General features: G+C 50.4%; 1 protein-coding gene across 2 annotated transcripts in view; it reads right to left on the reverse strand.

Moving 5' to 3' along the window:
• Window positions 1-20,795, reverse strand: part of AFAP1 (actin filament associated protein 1) — a 149,507-nt gene extending 128,712 nt beyond the window's left edge. The window contains exon 1 of one of the 2 annotated variants that reach the window (XM_019963268.2): window positions 20,571-20,795. The gene's annotated coding sequence lies outside the window, so the exon portion shown is untranslated. The remainder of the gene's footprint in view (window positions 1-20,570) is intronic. The other variant, XM_019963267.2, reaches the window with a different exon arrangement.
• Window positions 20,796-22,120: the final 1,325 nt, after the last annotated feature.

Raw genomic sequence — 22,120 nt, forward strand, 5'->3', positions numbered from 1 at the left:
AAGGGATAGGCTACCCACTCCAGAATTCTTGGGCTTCCCTTGTGGCTCAGCTGGTAAAGAATCCACCTGCAGTGTGGGAGACCCGGTTTCGATTCTGGGGTTGGGAAGATCCCCCGGAGAAGGGAACAGCCATCCACTTCAGTACACTACCTGGAGAATTCCATGGACTGTATGGTCCAGGGGTCGCAAACAGTCAGACATGACTGAGCGACTTTCACCTTCAAGTTGATGGTGATCTCCGAAGAATGGGATTAGGGTGTGTTTTTTAAAAACATTCACATGTGTACTTTTCTGCATTGTTTGATTTCTCTATAATGGGCATGTAAAATCTCAGAAGAATCATAAAGATTCTCGAAAAGCCAGAAGGTCTTAAATTCCTCTAGAAGAGTTCTCCAGCAAATAACAATCAACTGAATGCTTAGCAACCAGCATATTTTTATTAAACTTTTTTACTTTGAAGTCACTGTAGACTTACATGTAATTATGAGAAAGAAGAAATCCCATATACTCTTTTCTAATCTTTATTTTATATTAGAGCATAGTTGACTCATAATATTTATGTTAGTCTCATGTGTACAGCAAAGCGATTCAGTTAAACAAACATATATAATCCCACATGATCTTTTAAAAAATATTTATTTGGCTGCATCAGGTCTTAGCTGTGGCTCACGAGATCTGAGTTTTGGCGTGTGGGATCTGGCTCCCCAGTCAGGGATCGAACCCCGGTCCCCTGCACTGGAACACAGAGTCTTCACCACTGGACCAGCAGGGAAATCCCTAACCCATATAAAGTGTTAGTTGCTAAGTCGTGTCTGACTCTTACAACCCCGTGGGCTGTAGCCTGCCAGGCTCCTCTGTCCATGGAAATCTCCAGGCAAGAATACTGGAATGGGTTGCCATTCCCTACTCCAGGGAATCGTCCCAACCCAGAAGTCAAACCTAGGTCTCCTGCATTGCAGGCAGATTCTTTACCATCTGAGCCACCAGGGAAGCCCCTAATTCCATATATTCTTTACCTAATTTCTCCCAGTGGTAACATCTTACAAAAGCATAGTACAACCTCACACCAGGATGCTGGCATCAAAACAGTCAAAATACAGGCCAGTTCCAGCACCACAAGGATTCCTCACATCGCCCTTTGATAATCACTCTCCTCCCTGCCCGCCTCCTCCTCCCTTCTTAACCTCTAGCCCACTAATTTGCTCACCATTTATACAATTCTGTAATTTCAAGATTGCTACATAAATGGACTCACACACTGTGTAAACTTTGGGAGTTGGCTTTCTTTTTCACTCAGTATAATTCTCTGGACAGCAAGGAGATCAAAGCAGTCAATCCTAAAGGAAATCAATCCTATATATTCACTGGAAGGACTGTTGCTAAAGCTGAAGCTCCAATACTTTGGCCACCTGATGTGAAGGGCCGACTCACAGGACAGACCCCAGTGCTGGGAAAGACTGAAGGCAAAAGAAGCGGGTGGCAGAGGATGAGATGGTTGGATAGTATCACCAACTGAATGGCCCTGAGTTTGAACAAACTCCAGAAGATAGTGGAGGACAGAGGAGCCTGGCGTGCTACGTCCATGGGGTCGCAAAGAGTCAGACACGACTTAGGGACTGAACAACAAACAATTCTCTGGAGATTCACACAGGTTGTTATACGTATTAATTCATTTATTTTTACTGCAGAATTATGTTCCATGGGATTGGATGTACCATATCCCTTAAACCTACTCAGCCCCTGAAAACATCTGGCTTGTCTCCAATTTCTGGGTATTATGAACAAAGTTGCCGCGAACATTCACGCTCAGGTTTCTGTGTGAACCTAAGTCCTTGTCTCTGGATAAATCGGCCCCAAGGTATAAGTGCTGAGTCCCGCGGCAGTTGCGTGTTTAGATTTTAGTTTTCTTTTTTTAATATTGGAGGAGAGTTGATCACCAATCTTTTTTTAATATTGGAGGAGAGTTGATCACCAATGCTGTGTTGGTTTCAGGTGCGCAGTAAAGCGATTCACTTACACAGACATGTGTCTACTCTTTTTCAGTTTCTTTTTCCATTTCTTTTCCCATTTATGTTGTTACAGATTATTGAGCGGATCTCCCTGTGTTATACAGTAGGTCCCTGTTGGTTATCCATTTTACATATAGCAGTGAGTACCTGTCCATTCAAACTCCCTAACTATCCGACATGTGTTTTGTGCTTTTTTCTTTTAAGAAACTGCCAAACTGTTCTCCAGACTGGTTACACTACTTTAGGTTCCCATCAGCCATGGAGGACCCAGATTTTCTGAATCCTCATCAGCATTTGGTGGGGTCAATTTTTTATTTTAGCCAGTTCCTGGAGGTGTGCAGTAATACCTCACTGCAATCTTAACCAGCATTTCCCCGATGGTTAATGATGTTCAAGGTATTTTCATGTGCTTACTTCTCATCCATGCATCCTCTTTAATGAAATGTCTCTTCATCTTTTCTATTTAGACTTGTTTATGTTACTGCTGAATTTTGAGAGTTCTTTTTTAATATATATATTCTAAATACTAGTCCTTTATCACATACGTGGTTTGTAAACATTTTCTCCTGGTCCGTAGCTTGTCTTTTCAACCTCTTAACACAGTCTTTTGTTTTTCCCTCTACACAGGAAGATGGCATGTTTGATTAACTGGTTTATATTTATTAAAGGATAGTTGATTTACAGTATTAAATTAGTTTTCAGATATACAACATAGTGATTCAATGTTGTGTAACTGTGCTCCATTTCAAGCTATCACAAAACACTGGCTGTATTTTCTGTGCTCTACAATATATCCTTGGTAGCTTATTTTATGATTTTTTTATGTAAGAGTAGTTTGCCCCTCTCAGTTCCCACCCTTCCCTTTTCTCTCCCCGCACCCTTCCCTTTTCCCACTGGTAGAATCTTCAGCAGAGCAAAAGTTTCAATCCTGATGAAGTCCAATGTATCCGGTTTTCCTTTTCTGGATTGTGCTTTCAGGGTCAAGTCCAAATAAGAATGTTTTGCTTAGCCCTAAACCTTACAGGGCTTCCCAGGTGGCACAGTGGTAAAGAACCCACCTGCCAATGCAGGAGACGCAGGAAACTTGGGTTCGATCTTTGGGCTGGGAAGATCCCCTGGAAGAGGAAATGGCAACCCTCCAGTATTTAGTTCAGCTCACTCAGTTATGTCCAACTCTTTGTGACCCCATGGACTGCAGCACGCCAGGCTTCCCTGTCCTTTGCTATCTCTCGGAGTTTGCTCAAACACATGTCCATCGAGTTGGTGATGCCATCCAAACATCTCATCCTCTGTCATCCCCTTCTCCCGCCTTCAATCTTTCCCAGCATCAGCGTCTTTTCCAATGAGTCAGTTCTTCGCATCAGGTGGCTAATGTATTGGAGCTTCAGCTTCAGTATCAGTCCTTCCAGTGAATATTCAGGGCTGATTTCCTTCAGGATTATTGCCTGGGAAATCCCATGGACAGGGAAGCCCAGTGGGTCATGGAGTCACAAAGAGTCGGACATGACTGAGCAACCGAGCACAAACCTTAAAGATTTTCTGTTTTGTTTCTTTTTTCCTCAGAGTTTAATAGTTTTACATTTTACATTTAAGTCCGTGGTCCATTTTGAGCTAATTTTTGTATAAGGTGTGAGGCTGAGATCAAAGTTCATTTTTTTTTCCCCTGGCCTGTGGATGTCTAATTGCTCCAGGCAACCAGCTCCATGTTTAATGAAATTAAAAATCATGCTGGTTCATCATCTATATTACAGTAAGTATTCTTTTGTAAAGCTTTAATTCTAATTATATGCTGAACAATGTAAAATGTCCAGTTTGAAAGTTTGGAAACCGTAAGTGTTCTTTCCTTAATATTCTGATTTCTACCTAGGACAGCAGATCCCGTTGACATGAGTGTCACAAGCAAAGCCGAAGCAACAGCTAAAAATGTGTCACAATTAAAACAATTAGCCTGTGTGTCTATTAATTAGGGATTCATTTCCCACTGGGTTTCCCAGGTGGTGCTACGCTAGAGGTAAAGAGCTTGCCTGCCAATGCAGGAGATAGAAGAGATGTGGGTTAGATCCCTGGGTCTGGAATATCCCTTGGAGGAGGAAATGGCAACCCACTCCAGGATTCTTGCCTAGAGAATCCCATGGACAGAGGACCCTGGTGGGCTACAGTCCATAGGATTGCTCAGTTGGACATGACTGAAGCGACTTAGCAGATGTCGGGGAAAAGGTCATCACTATAAAGCCCTGTGACTGAATAATAATACGTGTATCAACGGCAAACCTAAAGTATAAAATGCAAGACTGAAATATAAGCTTTCAAATACTCCATATTTATTGAAGGCAAGGAAGTTTACTTTAAGTAAATATCTGTCAATAATAAAGATACATAAAGGCAACTATGTCAGGGCCATTCTGACCTAAGTTCAGCTCTATGGCCTCCAGGAGTTATAAGCCCATTTTGGAATCAGACCATCCGTCTACACAGACAACCTGTGTTTGATTCTGCTTTGCATTTCCTGGCTGTGTGACTTTGGGAGGGTGCCTCAAGCTCTCTGAGCTAATCCCCGTCCCAATTAACTGGGGGTGAGCACCATCTATCCCAGCTGGCTGAGTGTGAGGATTAAAAGCCACTTCTCAATGCCCGGCACACTGTTCAGCTCTCAGTTAAGAGTAGCTGTTATCATCATTGAAGGGAAGTAAAATCTTGCTCATTTCCTTGGGCTCACTCAACATGCAATTAGCAAAGAAGAGCAAATGAAGGAAACCAAAATAGTTGCTCAATTTTTAATAGAAAATATTTTATTTTCTGTCCAGGGAGAAGGACAGAGAAGGAAGGGGAGGCAGAGGGTGGGCAGGGGTTTCAGACAACACATTACAGACCCTGTTGACCTGGACCATCACCAGAGACCACCAAACAGACAGGAATGCTTCCTCCCCCAGAACACACCTCCCAAGGTGCTCAGAAATCAGGAACACCTTGAATCAGGCAGGTAATTTGGGCAGGAGAGTTACACTTTCCTTAAAGAAACCGCAGAACAAAAAGTGACCCACAGAGGAGGTACCAACTGCTATTACTACTTGGTAACAAAAGCTGAAGTCATGCCTTCTATACGGGAGACACCCAAATAAAACTTGGCAAAAGAGCAGGGAAGCACAGAGCAGAAAGCCCTGCTGCTCTGTCAGTCTGATGCCGCTGTTGCAGGAACGTTTACAAGCAATGACCCCACGGCACTCGGCGCTGCCTCTTGCCACCCTGTCCAAAGCTCTCTGCTTGCACACGTACAGCACGGGCTCCCCTGGTGGCTCAGCAGTAAAGAATTCGCCTGTAATAAGGGAGACCCAGGTTCAACCCCTGGTCTGGAAGATCCCCTGGAGGAGGAAATGGCAACCCACTCCAGTACTCTTCCCTGGAGAATCCCATGGACAGAGGAGCCTGGCGGGCTGCAGTCCCTGGGGTCGCAGAGTCGGACATGACTGAGAGCAACTGAGCACTCCACATGTGTGTCACCCAGCAAACTGCCAGGCCCTGCTCGGACCCTGCAGCCTCGGAGCAAAACCCAGGACACGGAAAAACCTTCTTCAAGTGGGAAAGAGCGCGAAAGTCTGATCCATCACAACCAGCATCAAGTCCACACGCTACGAGACGCCCACTGAGCCACTTGCAGGCTCAGCACTCCAGTCCCTGTGGCGCCCCCACGGGCGTTAGGGGGTGGCAGCAGGCCAGCTAGAGGGGCAGCAGCACTAGCCTTCAAGGCCGCGACTCAGGCTGGTTTACACTAAAGGCCACTCAGGCTCAGGTTTCCTGGGCTTCCCTGGTGGCTCAGCTGGTGAAGAACCCGCCTGCAATGCGGGAGACCTGGGTTTGATCCCTGGGTTGGGAAGATGCCCTGGAGAAGGGAAAGGCTACCCACTCCAGTATTCTGGCCTGGAGAATTCCACGGACTGCATAGTCCATGGGGTCGCAGAGAGTCGGACACGACTGAGCGACTTTCGCTTTCAGTCTCAGGTGAGCCAAAATCAAAATCACGTTTCTCTGGGAAGCATCTCTGCAAGAACTGGGCCTCGGACTGGGCTGCAGGAACATCAGAGTCGTGTGCATTGTCCAGAGACCCCTCCCTCTGCTCCCCACAGGGCCCCTCCCTCCTTCCAGGAGCAGGTCAGGTGGCCGCTGTGTGAAAGTGAGTGTCAGCTGCTCTGTCGCATCCAACCCTTGGTGACCCCATGGACTGCAGCCCACCAGGCTCCTCTGTCCATGGGATTCTCCAGGCAAGAATACTGGAGTGGGTGGCCATGCCCTCCTCCAGGGATCTTCCCGACCCAGGGATCAAACTCGGATCTCTTGCCCTGTACCCCATCCCTAAATGCAATTTCAGGACAGCACCCATTACAGAGGATGTGCTCAATAAACACTTCCTGAAACTAGCAGGGCGCTGTCTCTCTCAGAAATAACGCCAAGAGCTTGAGCAAGCAACTTAGCTGCTCTCTGCTTCGGTTTCACTGAGTGCAGGCTCAGCAGTCACGGCCCACGGGCTTAGCTGCTCTGCAGCTTGTGGGGTCTTCCTGGACCAGGGACTGAACCTGCGTCCCCTGCTTTGGCAGGCAGATCTTAACCACTGACCACTGGGGAAGTCGTCTAATTTTTTAATATTTCTAACAAGAAGAGAAAGATGAAAGATAGTATACAGTGACAATGGCCAGACGGTGCAAAACCAGAGCTCTGACCCTCAGCCTGCAGCTGCCAGCCCAGACCGCCAGCCTGCTGTGAGTCAGACCTTCAGGAGGACAGACTGCTGTCTTCAGTGACAACCCAGGAAGCCAGACAGCAACCCCCGTGACAATCAGCCAGGACCAGACCAATATCTAATGGCCTTCCTAATCTTTGTCCTGCTTCCAACTCAGGACCAACCTACCTGCCCCCTGAACAGTCACCTGGACACTCCTCTAGAGACCCTGCAGCGTCCCAGCTCCACCAGGCACCCTGAGCCCCCTTTTCTCCACTAAGAACCTCGCCCCCTCCTCTGAGCCTCGGCCAAGCAGCAGTGGCGGAGGCCAACCCCTTTGCCATAAGCCGGCTCTGAACACATAGCCTTCGCCTCTTTCATGTGGCTGGTCTCCGTCTACTTGCGCAAAGAAAAATCTTAAACCAGGGGCTTCGCTCCAGATGGTCAGTCCCTAATTTAGGAGCCTAGTGTGGCAGATTCCAAGTCTGGAGAGACCTCATGTCCGCGGGGCCCTCTTTCCACAAAACCTCACTTTCTTGAGCTTTGAGTCACGACCCTGCTATCCAGGGAAGTAACCAAGTGTCTGGGAAAGACCAAGGGCTTTTGAGGTCAAACCCCTGAGTTCATCAAGCATTTCATTTTCTCCACTTGTAAGAATGTGACCTTGAGCAACTTTAACATCTCTATGCCTCCATCTTCATCTTCATCAAAAATATTTACCTCTAAAACTATATTATAGGGGACACTTCTGTAAGACAGCTGGCAAGTACTGGGTGCTCAGCAAGGGTGGGGCCCCCCTCCTGGGCCCCCTTCCCCCACTGGGGGAAACACAAGACACCCCAACAGCAGCTGGTGGTCCACCACGCCCGAAACCTTTTATCCACACAGTCACAGTGGTATCCACTGCAACCCAAAGACAGGATTTGTTTTCATTTTTCACCTGGGTATGAGACGCTTCTAACTCATGCTACATGAGCCGTGATACGAAAGTGGTTTTTCTGCACCACCCCATGCCTGTATCCCCAGTAGACTTGATTAACTCTGAAATCCTCTTCAGAGTCAGTCTGGGGGCCTGTGGTGCCACCCTCCCTGAGGCTCAGGCGATGCGGACAGACCGCCAGGACGACAGGGGCCTTGGAAGTGCCTTCCACTGTGGTACAAAGGACGGCTCAGTCTCAAACAGCAGGCAGTGTGGGAGTCAGTCACAGCAGCCTTTCTGTCCGGGAGGCCATCTGTCCACCCTTCTGTCATCCTGGGGACACGCCGACTATTCTGTGCCTTGTCTTTTCCAGGGAACACTCTCTGGGCCCTGGTGGCAGCCGTCTTTGTGCAGCTGGAGGCCCAGACCCAGGCCACATTGACACACCTCTGCACCACACCTGCCAGCTGTCCCGCCAGAGGGGAGATGCAGGCTCCTCTGTCCAGCCCAGGCGCCTCCAACCTGCTGAACGTCCAAAACTGGACTCATAGAAATAAGCGGTGCAGAGACGATGCCTTTTTCTGCACTAAGAAACAGAGATTTCAAGAAAAGACATCCGAGTGACACGGGGTGGGTGGAATCTTCAGTTCCGCTGTGGAAAGCCAATGCCCCCTGCAAGGTCCCCCACAGGACCACCCCTCGGTGGTCCCTTCGCCCGCCTTCCGAAACCCCAGCACCTTGAGCGGCCCTCCCTAATGGCATCTGTCTCGCCTCTATGGTCAGTCTCTGTACACGGCCCCTCCCGATGTGTGCGGCTGCGGGAGCCACCGGGGCGGAGACCCCTGCACACAGACCCTCTGAGCCACTGAACGGGGGACGGAAGGGAGGCAGGGGCACAGACACTGAAGACCCGCCAGGTGGGTCAACAGCAGCAACAGCAGGTGGCCTGCCCGTCGGGGCTGGCTCTGCCCACTGCTGTGTCCTGAGGGGCCACCTGAGAACAGCTCTCGGGCACGCCGGTCCCCTGGGTGTGGGCCACCAGAACGTCCTAACAAACGAAGAGGCCAGGCCACATGCTCATCCCGGCCCTGGCGTTGGCGTTGGAATCCCACCTCCTTCGTGATCTTGAGAGAGTTCCTCTCTGTCCCTTCACCTCGTCGTTTTTACCTCGAAGTAACTACCAGCATTGTTAATTTGAGGCTGACGACCTAACCACTTGACACTGCGTCTACTGTGAGAGGACCACAGTAAGGCTCCTAGCATCAGTCACCACACGCAGTTACAATTTTTTTTTTCTTGTGATGGGAACGCTTACAATCTACTCTCTCAGCAACTTTTAAACGTGCAATACAGTACTGTTAACTCTAGCCGCTGTGAGTCTTCGCCTCATTTTGTCAACTGCAAAAGGAGGACATTACCTCCCCAAGAGCTGCTGAAAAGGTTAAAAGAGACACAGGTGGAAAGTGCCTGGCCCTGTGCCTCAGACACAGTAAGCGCTCAGCACACAGTGCCAGCCATGATGGGGGTGCCATCTCAGACTCCAAAAGGCAGCGCTGGCCTTTCGGGACCACTGAGTCTTGCTCACTATGAAGCCTCAGCTTCCCCGGTGGCCCAGCGGCAAAGAGTCCATGTGCAGTGCAGGAGCTGCAGGAGACTGGGGTTTGACCTCTGGGTCAGGAAGACCCCCTGGGGGAGGACACGGCAACCCACTCTAGTATTCCTGCCTGAAGAATCCCACGGACAGAGGAGTCTGGCGGGCCACAGTCCATGGGGTCGCAAAGAGTCGGACGCGACTGAAGCGACTTAGCACACACGCATCCTGAAGACACAGCACGTCTGAGCTTCTCAGAGGGCCCAACAGACCGAATGTCCATGTCCTCTCAGACTCCATGTGTTGAAACCTGGCCCCAGTGTCTCAGTATTAGAGGAGTGGGGCCTCTGGGAGGTGATTAGGTCATGAGGGTGGGGTATCCCTGGAGGGGATTAGTTCCCTCAGAAAAGAGACCCCAGTCAGCGCCTGTGTCCCTCCACCATGTGCGGACACGGCCAGAGGTGCTGCCTGTGAGCCAGGACGCAGGGCCTCACTGGACACAGAATCTGCCAGCACCCTGAGCTCAGACTCCCAGCCTCCAGAATGGTGAGAAGGGAATTCCTGTTGTTCATAAAGCACCTGGTCTACGTGTTCTGTTACGGCAACCTGGACAAACTAAGACAGCGGGTCACACTTTAAGCACAGGAAGGCTCAAATGATCAACCCATCTGGAGAAAAAACTCAAGTCACTTATGACCGCCCAACACACAAATCTGTATTCATTGGGAAGACAGGATTTTAAAAGAAAGCAACATGCCCCACGTCCCCAAGAACCACCCCTGACTCTCACAGTTAAATTAATTCAGAATCACATGCTGCAAATGTTTAGGCAAACCCTTTATGGGTTTCAAAATTATTCAAAAAGTAGGGCTCCAAAACGACTTTCAGATGTAGTCTTTGTCTTGGACATCCGCCACAAAGCTGTTCATCAAACGCCCCCTAGAAGGCACCCTGTCCTGTTCCCAAGAAGTCACTTCTATAACTTCCTGACAGAAAGGTGCACGCTAGACAACAACCCCAAACCTAACTCCACCTGAACGTGAAGTCGCTCAGTCGTGCCCGACTCTTTGTGATCCCGTGGACTACAGTCTACGGGCTCCTCCGTCTATGGGATAGTCCAGGCAAGAATACTGGAGTGGGTTGCCATTTTCTTCTCTAGGAGATCTTCCTGACCCAGGGATTGAACCCAGGTCTCCTGAGTCATTGGCAGATGCTGTACCGTCTGAGCCACCAGGGAAGTCTACCTACCATGGCTAAAAGTACCCCTCGTTTGGGAATTCCCTGGCTGCTCAGTGGTTAGGACTCTGAGCTTTCACTGCTGCTGGGGAAATAAGATCCCACAAACCATATAGCACGGCGAAAAGGAAAAAAAAAAAAACCCTCATCTGTCACACCGTAATTTAATGTCCAAAGCAAGAATCTACCATTATTACTACTTCTTTTTCCTTTTCTTGATAAACTTATAAGTAAAGTATTAATACAACCCAAAAAAGGAGGCTCCTCAATGCCACTGCCCGCAGAAACTGCACATGCCTTGAGCACTCGGGTCAAGTGAAAGGAAACAGGATTCCAAACTCCTAACCCACTGCTGGCAGCTCCTCACAGGAATCAGAGTGGACAGTCTTAAGTGCACAAAGCAGATGGCAGAGTCAGCCACAGCCTGGGCATGGGTGGAAAAGAAATGTTCTCAACGGAGGTATTTGAAGATATACAAAAGCCATCTTCTAGGGACTTCCCTGGTGGTCCAACGGTTAGGACTTTGCGTTCCACTGAAGGGGTTGTAAGTTCGATCCCTGGTAGGGGAAGTGAGATCCCATATGACACAGAGTGTGGCCAAAAAAAAACTAATACCACCAAGGACCAAAAGCTAAGTCTTTTCTCCATATTATACAATAAGCAATGGGCCGAACAGAAAAATTTCCCTTCAAACTACAGCAGTGTGATGACACTACTCTCAGATCCTTTGGGTTTTATTAGATAATCAAGCTGAAAAGCCATGAAAAGATAAACCTTTCCTCCAGGACGAAGGGTGTAATAAAACCCCTGACTACCATCCTTGAAACAAGGAAAGATGGTATTTTTATTTTTGTTAATATTTTCAGGGACTTTGAAGGAGCTCTTGAAATTGAAATAATCATGGCAACACAAAATTCAAAGAAGGCTTTAGAGAAGTTGGAGAAATCTCCCCAGTGGGAAAACAAAAGACAAAGGAATGGGAACAGAGAAGTCCTGAGGAAGAGTCAGGCTGGAGGACAGGAGTCCACAGACGGGAGAGGTCCACCGGGTTCCCAGCACAGTGGACGACACGAAGTCCACGTCTCGGCACGGCCACCATGCCACCTGCAAATGCGAGCAGCGGCCCTGCGGAATTTACAGAGGAAGACACGGGTCACAACCAAAGGCATGGCTCTGGGCACATCGACCGCCACCTTCACGTTGAAAGTCAACTGAACGGCATCTTCCAAACTCCGCAGGAAAATGATTTCCACCCCAGGATTCTACACCCAGCCAAACTGTCCACCAAACATGAGTACAGTGTTCCAACATCATGTGCGTCAGTCGCTCAGTCATGTCCGGCTCCACGACCCCGTGGACTGTAGCCCGCCAAGCTCCTCTGTCCAAGGGATTCTCCAGGCAGGAGTATCGGCGTGGGTTGCCATTTCCTTAGAAGCTTTCAAAAAAAAAAAATGACTTCTTAGAAACCTGCTGCTGAACATGCTCAACCAAAACAAGAGAGAAAACTTTTAAGAAGGCGGCATCTTATTTGGGAAAGAGGTGAAAGAAATTCTCAGGGCAACAGGGAATGTGCAGCAGGCCTGGGAAGCAACCAATTTAGAGAAAATCAGGGCTTCCCTGAACCTGGGTATTGCTCAGCAGAATCTGTCTGCAGTTCAGGCGACAGAGGAGACGCAGGTTCGATCCCTGGGTCAGGAGGATCCCCCAGAGGAGGATAATGGCAACCCACTCCAGTATTCTTGCCAGGGAAATCTCAAAGACAGAGGAGCCTGGAGGGTACAGTCCAAAGGGTCGCAGAGTCGGATACAACTAAGCGACTAAACCACCACCAGGTGGGTGAGAGGTTCAGACACAATTATCCTAATAAAAGGACAGAATGGAATATTCCTTGCTGTGTGTGGATCTACAAAGGGGAGATTTACACTTTGAGAGGCTTAGTTTTCAGCACAGAAAACTAAGCAAAACAAAGCAGGGCAAGTCTCAACTCTAGAAAAAAAGGTAAAAACGATAAAAGAAGGGAACTGTAAGCAAAACAGTCAACATATCTCAGCTGTGAATAATGTTTCCATACTCATAATAGGTACTGCTGAATATTTAACCAAAACCTTTAACGTAATTATACTGGGGGGACAGAGGAAAGAGGTGTGGGTGGTGAGAGGAGGGAATAGGTGACCCAAATTGTCTTCTTCCTAAGCAGGAAGTCTCACACAAAATCTGGAAGAAACAGCTAAAACACTGAAGCGGGAGGCCTCGGGGGACGGGAATCAGGGTGGAGAAGGGTGGGGTGGGTGACTGCTGGGTTTTTGTTCTAAGTCCTGTAGAACTTTTGACTCTTAAAACTATGCGTCTGTGTAACTCTGTTTAAAATGGGGTATTTCATTTTTAAACAAAATCTGATACTTGACCGGCAAGAATATCGGATTAAGCAGTGTGTTCTTAAACTTTCTAGAATCCAACGCCTTCGAAAAAGAACAGAGAGCTATAAATCCTCCCCCCAGCAAACATACACACAGACAAAGACACACAGCATTTCTGCACAGGGTATCAGGAGTTGGTAAATTCCTGAAGGCTGAGTTAAAATGCCTTAGGATTCTAGATTCTGATTTCTTATAGAAGGAAAATATATATATATATAATGAAAAACTATTAAAAACACCTACATGATCAAATTCCAGGAGATAGTGAAGGACAGAGAGCCTGGCGTGCTACAGTCCATGGGGTCACAAAGAGTCAGACACGGCTTTGCGAGTGAACAGCAGCATAAGCAAACAAGATCATGTTGCTGTTTGGTCCCTAAGTCGTGTCTGACTTTGGGACCCCATGAGGTCATGCTTGGTCTTAAACGCTCGTGACCATCACCTGTTGCTTCCTTGACCACAAGACGCACCTCACTTCAAACCATCACTGAAAGTATGAAGTCTGTTTCCTGGGTTTGCTGCAGTCTTGAAACAGATGCTCTGAAGTTCAGGAACATGAATCCCCAATTGGGTCGACTCAGCTGTTTCCACTGGAGAACTGGACATGGAATTGTGCACTCTTCACCCCAAGAGGAAAAGTCCTTCACATCCCAAATCCCCCACGTGGCTGTTTTTTCCAACAGAGGAATTACTTTAATGACTTCTTGGCAAAACTTCTATAATCAGAGCAGCCCATCCATTTAAATACTCCAAAACACAAAATTTACTCTGCTGCTTTCTCACTGACCTGCTGCTATAAACCCCACCATCAGCTCAAGGGTGAGTCAGATGAACTGTCTTGTCATTTAACTGGAATCTTGATGGTCCTAACAATTTGCTTAAAACACAGATGCCTTTTATTTATTTGTGAACTGAGGGCAATAATAACAGTGTCACTGGATGTTGTCATAAATGGATTGGGTGATTGTGGGAGGCAGAATAATGATTTCCCAAGATGACCACGTGGTAATCCCTGGGCCCTGTGAGTATGTCACATTACCTGGCAAAAAGCACTTTGCTACAGACCTCAGACGGGGTCCCAGACAGACGCCCCTAGGAGCTGGGGGCAGCCTCCCAGCTGGTGGCCAGCAAGGAAACGGGTCTCAGCCCGACAGGTGGCAGCAACTATATTTGATGGACAATGTGAATGAGCTTGCAAGCAACTGTCCGTCAGATTCTCCAGTAAGGAACACAGCCTTGCGGACACCTTGTTTTTTGCCTGATGAGATCCAAGTTAGACCTCTAATCTACTGTAGGATAATAAATCTGTGTTGTTTTAAGCCACTCAGTTTGGGGCAATTTGTTACAGCAGCGGAGGAAAGCCATGCAGCCATATATGTGAAAACACCCGGCAGTGGCTGCCGCATCCTCGACATTCAGCAAGAGCCAACTGACTTCCTTAAATCAAAAGACAGGAATGGGTGCTTCCCTGGTGGTCCAGTGGTTAAGACTCCACGCTTCCCCTGCCAGGGGCACAAGTTTGATCCCTGGTTGGGGAACTTAAATCCTACATGCCATACAGCCAAAAAAAAGCAAAGGAATGGTCATACTCCATCCAAAACAACAGATATCACAGACTTGTTCTGATACATGCAGATGTGGGGAATTATAAGCTGTCCAGAATGTCTACTTTAGGTCCAAGCTTCAGGTAACTCACTGCCTTTTCTTTAACTTGTAAACCTTCTGTTGCCTGTCTTACCTAATGAACTCCAAACACCACAGAGGAGAATAAATGTGGGACTGTGTGTGCCATGGGAGAAGGCAATGGCACCCGCTCCAGTGCTCTTGCCTGGAAAGTCCCATGGACGGAGGAGGCTGGGAGGCTGCAGTTCATGGGGTCGGGAAGAGTCGGACATGACTGAGTGACTTCACTTTCACTTTTCACTTTCATGCACTGGAGAAGGAAATGGCAACCCACTCCAGTGTTCTTGCCTGGAGAATCCCAGGGACGGGGCAGCCTGGTGGGCGCGTCTATAGGGTCGCACAGAGCCAGACACAACTGAAGCGACTTAGCAGCAGCAGCAGCAGAGTGCGCCCTGGCCCCCAGACTCTCTGGCAGACCCCTGGCAGCACCTACTACCCGCACTGGGTCGCACCCAGGTCTGCCTCTCCCGCTACACTACAAGCCTCCAGCTCTTCTCCAGTGAGGCACTGGGTCCCACCTTCCAGTCTCCACAGGTCGCCTGCCCGCAGGAGCATCACAAGTACTCTGGGCGCATGTCTGTCAGACTGTGTGACAGTGTCACTCATCACCGTGTCTACAGTCTTTGTGAACCAGTGCTGTGTTGTATCAGCCCTTGTATCTGCCTCCTGCCAGTGCCTGGGGGCATCAGAGATCCTCAGAGCTGGGGGAGAGGAAGAAAGGGCAGGAGGGAGAGGAAGGGAAAGGCAGCCTCGCCTGGTGGGCAGGAGACCCTGCAGTCTCCAAGGTGCCATGAGGCAAGAAGGCCCGAGGACGCCAGGGGGCTGAGGTCAGGTTCCCCCTGACTCCCGCGGCTCGCGCTCCAGGGCATTGCAGACGTGAACTCTCGTTGATTGTGACCTGGCAACGCCTCCTGCCTTTCCCAACCTCAAGACAGGTCCCTTAGGAGTGGGAATGCCCAGCCATCAGGCTTCATGAAAGGAAGGCTCACAGGAACATGAACACAAGAGGGACACAGACAGAAACCGTTAAGGGCTACAGTCTGCGCGTTCCATAGCCTTTAAAAAGAGTAGCATCTCTGAAACTTGAACTGGATGCTCCCTCAAAAGGCTAAGATATCAAACAACACTGGCCAATTAAAGATAGAAAACAATCCTACAAGAAGTTGCCTGATATCCTTCATGTTATGGACCATCTGTGTATTAAACATTGGAGTTAAAAAAAAGAAAAACAGACTCATTACATTCTTAATGAAGCATTATCTTTTAATCCTTGGCAACATATTTTACACCTTACAAAATCCTGTTATATACAGGATTTCATTTTATCCTCAGGACAATCTCTTCCGCTAGGGAGGGAAACTAAAGTTCAAGAAAGTAATTGACCTTAACAAAAGCCTTCCTGGGGCCAAGCTTCCTGTGCAAAAGTACTGGGGTAAGTTATCTTGAATATATTATTCATATGACATCCTGTCAGCATTCAAAACGGCTTTGATGTAGCCTGTAATAATAGGCATATATATGATAAGATCTTTAAAACGGAAAACAAAGAAGAAAAATCCATTTGGTAGCTGATGTGGGATGCAGGCGGGGTGAGGGAGGGGAGCGGCTAACAGCAAAGACTTAGATTTATATAGCTTAAGAAAAAAGTTTCTCTCTGAACTTCTAGCTCTAAAAAAAGAATGATTTAGAGAATATCATAAACTAAAAAAGCGGGGAGTACCATCAGTTCTTTAAGGTGAGGCTAAGTCAGCGCTCTAATTTGGCCCCCAGGGAAGAGCCGGTCAACCCTCTTCTTCCAGTGAAGAACAGTAGGAATGACCGCCAAAAGCACAGCTCAAGGCTACCTCCTCCATCCCCAGGCGACCTCTTCTCCGAAAGCTCCCTCTTCATCTAATCCATATAAAAACCAGCCCTGCCTGCAGAACAAGTAGCAACTAGTTTTCAGTGAAAACATAAGACCTAAGAAAACCACAAAGAAAACCCATTTGCATTTCTGAAGACTGCTCCCAAAACATGTGTGTGCTAGTTGCTAAGTCATGTCCGAATCTTCGTGACCCCACGCACTGGAGCCCGCCAGGCTCCTCTGTCCATGGGACTCTCCAGGCAAGGATACTGGAGAGAGTAGCCATTCCCTTCTCCAGGGGATCTTCCCGACCCAGGGATCAAACTCGGGTCTCCCTTATTGCAGACAGATTCTTTACCATCTGAGCCACCAGGGAACAAAACAAACCATGTGGAGTGCATACATATATAAAACAATGCACTTTTAATATGCTATATTAATTAAAGGCTGCAAATCAAAATAAAGACAAAAAATGCTACTGAGCATGAAAGTGTAATTTGGTGGCACCACTCCTTGACCAAACAGCTACCAGCTACGTTGTATTCCTGTAACCACTCAGATAAGAATAGCAGAGAAAACTGTCTATCCTTTCAACAACAGACATGTGGCTTTAAAAGAATCAGGCACATCAAATTCCCATCTTGCCAAACATAAATTGGAAGGGAGATTAATATTTTTAAGGACTAATTACTATATTCTTTAGAAATGAAGCTTTATAGGTCATTTAACATAATGCAACTTTGCAACTAATCATTTTAAACTATGTTTTAATCCATTACACAAAGCCACAAACACCCACTCAAGGTACTCCCCGTGTTCACTAGTTCCATACTCTCCAAATTAAAATCTCCGTTAGAAAGAGACTCACAGACTAAGAAAATGAACTTATGGTTGCTGGGGGGAAGGGATAGTTAGGGACTCTGGGAAAGTCATGTACACACTGCTATATTTAAAATGGGTAACCAACAAGGACCTCTTATATAGCACACGGAACCCTGCTCAATGTTATGTGCCAGCCTGGATGGGAGAGGGGTTTGGGGCAGAATGGATATATGTGTATGCATGGCTGAGTCCCTTCAATGTTCGCCTGAAACTACCACAACATTGTTAAATCAGCTATACCCCAACAGGAAATAAAAATAAAATTAAAAAAATAAAATCTCTGCTAGAGACTGGGGCATAAAAAAGCCTGCAGTTGGCCGACTTCGTATGACACTCAAAAGATCAGCAACATACTCCTGCCAAGAGATCTGAACCCAACAACTTCATTAAGGAAAACTTCAAACCAATTTGACAGAGCACAGATGTTGCAAGTGAAATGCAATTATGAAGAATATGCAAGACAGTATCAAGTAGTTGCCAAAGCTTCCATCATCAACAGTGTCTTTCAACCCTGAGACAAAGAATACACCCACAACTAAACTTTGTGTAAAGAAACAAAAAACAAAACTTTCACTTTAGAAACCACATTTTAAAGGATCTCCATTATTTATAGGACTGCCACTGAGACAACTTTCCTCTGCTGTATTCGGTTGAAAGAATTAAAGGTTTAGGGCTGACAAAGTTCTTACCTAGTTTAAAACCCTAGAAGGTGAGGAAACTGAAGCCCAGTGGTTTTGCAGGAACAAACAGCAGCTTCATTCCAGAGCCAGACTCAGACCAAATAAATTCAAGTTAAGTACTCCACACTGTGCAACAAACACAGTAATAGCAACTGTTCATCTGAAAGTCCTTAGGAGAGTTGAGGAACTGCAGATTTTAAATCACAGGAAAGACTTGGATCCGGGATGGAGGAAAGAGGCCTCTCGTTCAGACAGACCTCATTCTCTCTGGGTACTGCAGCGAACCACTCTGTCCTTGAAGACCACGGCTCTCAGAGGGCAGGAAGAGAAGATGTCAGGGGAACCTTCATAAAGAAGTCACCTAAACTGATACTGTAAGAACGGGCAAACGAAGCTGGAAGCCCCGGAGCCGGGTGCATGGGGGAGATGGGAGAGTGAGCGGAGACGAGACAGAGTGAAAGCCCAGCCGGCTGTCTGGACTTTATAACAGCGACAGCTGCAGTTATGGCCACATTTCCATCTTGCATTTCTGTTATTTATACCCTGTCCCTTCACAAAAAATTTCCATTTGGATACTACAGTTACTTGTGCCTATAGCACAGTTTCCTGTCTTAGACCAGGATGCTCTTGAAAAGGAAAAAGACTGACCTGTTAGACACTGCATTCCCCAGGGGAAAAGAATCGCTTCTCCTGGAACATAATAGGTGTTTTCACACAAGGGTAAAACGAACGACCCACAGCCTCACCCCCTCTATTCCTTGCGTAAACCTGACCTCTAACTGTAACTGCCTTGGCCTCATTCCGCGGGTGTGGATTCCCCTCCTTCAAACGCACTCTCCAGCCCGCCAAATTCTTGGGAAAGTTTTCTTCCACTCTCCAGGCGCTGAGAGCTGCAAAGTTAAATCTGGCTTTCCAGACTTTTTTTTTTTTTTTTTTTCTTCTTCTTCCCAATCCTAACGGAAGAAATCAAGAAGCGCCGGGCAGAGGGACCAGGCTCCCTCCAATCAGAGCCGGCTCCCGCCCGGCCGGCCGAGTCTCGCGCCCCAGCAGGAAACGCCGGCCGCAGCCCCGACGCGCGGTCCCCCGGCGGCGCAGTGACAGCCCCGCGCTCCCCGGGGACCGGGGCTGGGCGAGGGGCGGGTTCCGGGGCCAGTGCAGCCGCTTCTGTTCACACGGCAAAGGAGACAATAAATAAACGAGCGGCTCAGCTGTCCGACTCGGGTCAAATGCTTCTCCCCCACGTACAAGCCCGTTACAGCCCGACGGGCGCCTCTCCCCGCGCAGGAACACCCGTCGACAATGGAACCCCCCTAAGACACACGCGCGCGCACGCACTGTTGTGGGAAAAGGGGAGCGTGTCCCCGGGCCGATCACACCCCCACAAGCCGCGGGGGGTCGGGGAGGGGAGGGGTAGGGACGGGGCACAGCCCCCCAACTCGCAGGGTGGCCAAGACACCGCGCGCACGGGTCCACGCGGAGCCACCCTCGGTGACCCTCAAACACTCAGAGCCCCTCACTCTCGGAGTGACCAGAATCCCTACGATCGGCGGTCCACGCAGTTACCCTCGGTGAGACACCGCGAGCCAGTCACCCCGTGGAGGTAAGGGGCGGGGGGGGGGGGGGGAGGAGGCGGGGCGGGGACAAAGACAGTCTCCCACTCCCAGGATGTCCGGGATGCCCTCGTGCGAGGGCCCACCCAGAGCTGCCTTCGGGCGACACATCGCGCGAGCCATCCACCCTAGGGAGGGAGCGGGGACCGAGGCAGTGTCCCCGCCCTCAGGATGACCAGGACCCCGCGCGGGGGGCATCACCGGCCGATCCCCGCGGAGCCCCCTCGGAGCCACCCCGAGGCCGAAACAATGCCCGGCGCCCAGACGCGCGGCGGTCGGTCCCGCTCCGCTTCCCTGTCCCCACTTGGCGCTCAGGGCGGCGGCGGCCGACACCTCGGGCAAGCGACCCCGCGGCGCCCCGCTCGGATGTGCCACACCCAGGGAGGGACCCCCGTCCGGCTCCCGGGATCCCTGCCTTCTCGGAGACCCCTGCCGCCTGGGACCCCAGTCCGGCCCCGAGACCTCCGCCCGGCCCAGGACCCTCGCCCGGCCTGGGACCCCTGACTTTTCGGAGACCCCTGTCGCCTGGGACCCCAGTCCTGCCCCGGGAGCCCCGTCCGGCCCTAGGACTCACGCCCGACTCGAGACCCCTGCCCAACTGGGCCCCCCCTCCGGCCCCGGGATCCCAGGCTGGCTCTGGGACCCCAGGCTGGCCCGGGGACCCCAGTCCGGCCCTGGGGACCCCCGCCCGACTCTTGGACCCCCGTCCGGCCCCGGGAGCCCCGTCCGGCTCTGGGACCGCAGTCTGGCCCTGGGGACCCCTGTCCGGCTCGGGGACCCCAGTCCGGCCCCGGAACCCCAGCCCGACTCGAGACCCCTGCCCCGCCCTGGACCCCGCCCGGCTCTGGGACCCCTCATTCCCAAGGATTCCCCTCTACCGCCCGGGACCGCCGCCCGGCCGTGAGACCTTCTCCCAGCCCCGGAGCCCGTGTCCGCCCGGGAGGCCCTCGGCCCGGCCCGGCCCGGCCGCCCGCCGCCCGCCGACTCACCTCAGGCCGCCGCTGGGGCAGCGATCGCTCCTAGACGGAGGCCGCCCTGGCCGAGCCAGGCGGAGCCGAGAAGCCGGCAGAGCCGCCGCCGCCGCGGCCGCAACAATGGAGCCCCGGGGCGGGGCCGCTTAGCAGCCGCCTCAGCCGGTCCCGGTTCGGGCTAGCGCTCCGGCTCCTCAGGAGCAGCGGCCGCCGAGAGGCTGCGACCGGGCTCGAGCTCCGCGCAGGCGCACTCGCCCCGCCCGCGCCACGACGCCCCGCCCCCGGAGGCTCCCCGGCGTTCGGGGCCCGCCCCCCGACCAATAGGGAGGGAGCTGGCCGCGGTGGGCGGGGCCTGCGGAAACAAAGGGAGGTGGGGCGGGGCCGCTCCGGGGCGGGGCTGCTGGGGTCCCCGCACCGAGAGCTCCCGGAACCTCGGTCCACCCAGCTCCGACCCGGGATGGCCGGCCGTCAAGTCCACCCGGGGTCCACTCAGCGAGACCGTGGCCATACCACACCCGGAACTCAAGTTTATGGAATTGGTCCTCTTTCAGTTCAGCTCAGTCGCTCAGTCGTGTCCGACTCTTTGCGACCCCATGGACTGCAGCTCGCCAGGCCTCCCTGTCCATCACCAACTCCTGGAGCTTGCTCAAAGTCATGTCCATTGAGTCGATAATGCCATCCAACCATCTCTTCTGTCGTCCCCTTCTCCTCCTGCCTTCAACCTTTCCCAGCATCAGGGTCTTTTCCAATGAGTCATTTCTTCACATCATGTGGCCAAAGTGCAGGAGCTTCAGCTTCAGGATCAGTCCTTCCAATGAATATTCAGGACTGATTTAATTTAGGATGGCCTTCTTTACAGAAAGGGAAACTGAGGCCCAAGGAGGAAGACCTCCTGGCCCCCAAGCCAAGTGTGCTTAAGTTGCTCAGACATGTCCGACTCTTGCGACTCCAAAGACTGGAGCCAGCCAGGCTCCTCTTCCATGGGATTCTCCAGGCAAGAATACTGGAGTGGGTTGCCATTTCCTTCTCCAGGGGGTCTTCCCGAACCCAGGTCTCCTGCACTGCAGTCAGACTCTTTACCAACTGAGCTACATTTTCGAAGCCCCAAAGATGTGCGGTTAGAATGGAGTAGAGGCAAATTCGGAGAAGGCAATGGCACCCCACTCCAGTACTGTTGCAGCAGAGGCAAATTTGGCCCTCCCTTAAGGACCTCCCGCAGACAGGATCAGAGATTTCTAAAGGTCACCTGAAGTCACAAAACTGGTGCTCTGAACAGAGCTCTTTCCCCTTCCTCCCACAAAGCTTTTGTTCCTAGGCTCTTCCCCACCTGAAGCACTCTCCTCGCCCTGCATGGCACCCCGTAAGTCCAAGTACCAGTCATCCATAAAACCTCTGTCCTCACCGCCTTTGATCTTGAGTATCCTGGGACGCCCCCTATTCCTCTAGGTCACTGGCGGCTCCTCCCTGGTAGCTCAGTTGGTAAAGAATCCACCTGCAATGCAGGAGACCCGGGTTCCATTCCTGAGTTGGGAGATCTACTGGAGAAGGGATAGGCTACCCAGTCCAGT

The sequence above is a fragment of the Bos indicus genome, chromosome 6 (assembly GCF_029378745.1).
Source record: "Bos indicus isolate NIAB-ARS_2022 breed Sahiwal x Tharparkar chromosome 6, NIAB-ARS_B.indTharparkar_mat_pri_1.0, whole genome shotgun sequence".
Classification (NCBI taxonomy): domain Eukaryota; kingdom Metazoa; phylum Chordata; class Mammalia; order Artiodactyla; family Bovidae; genus Bos; species Bos indicus.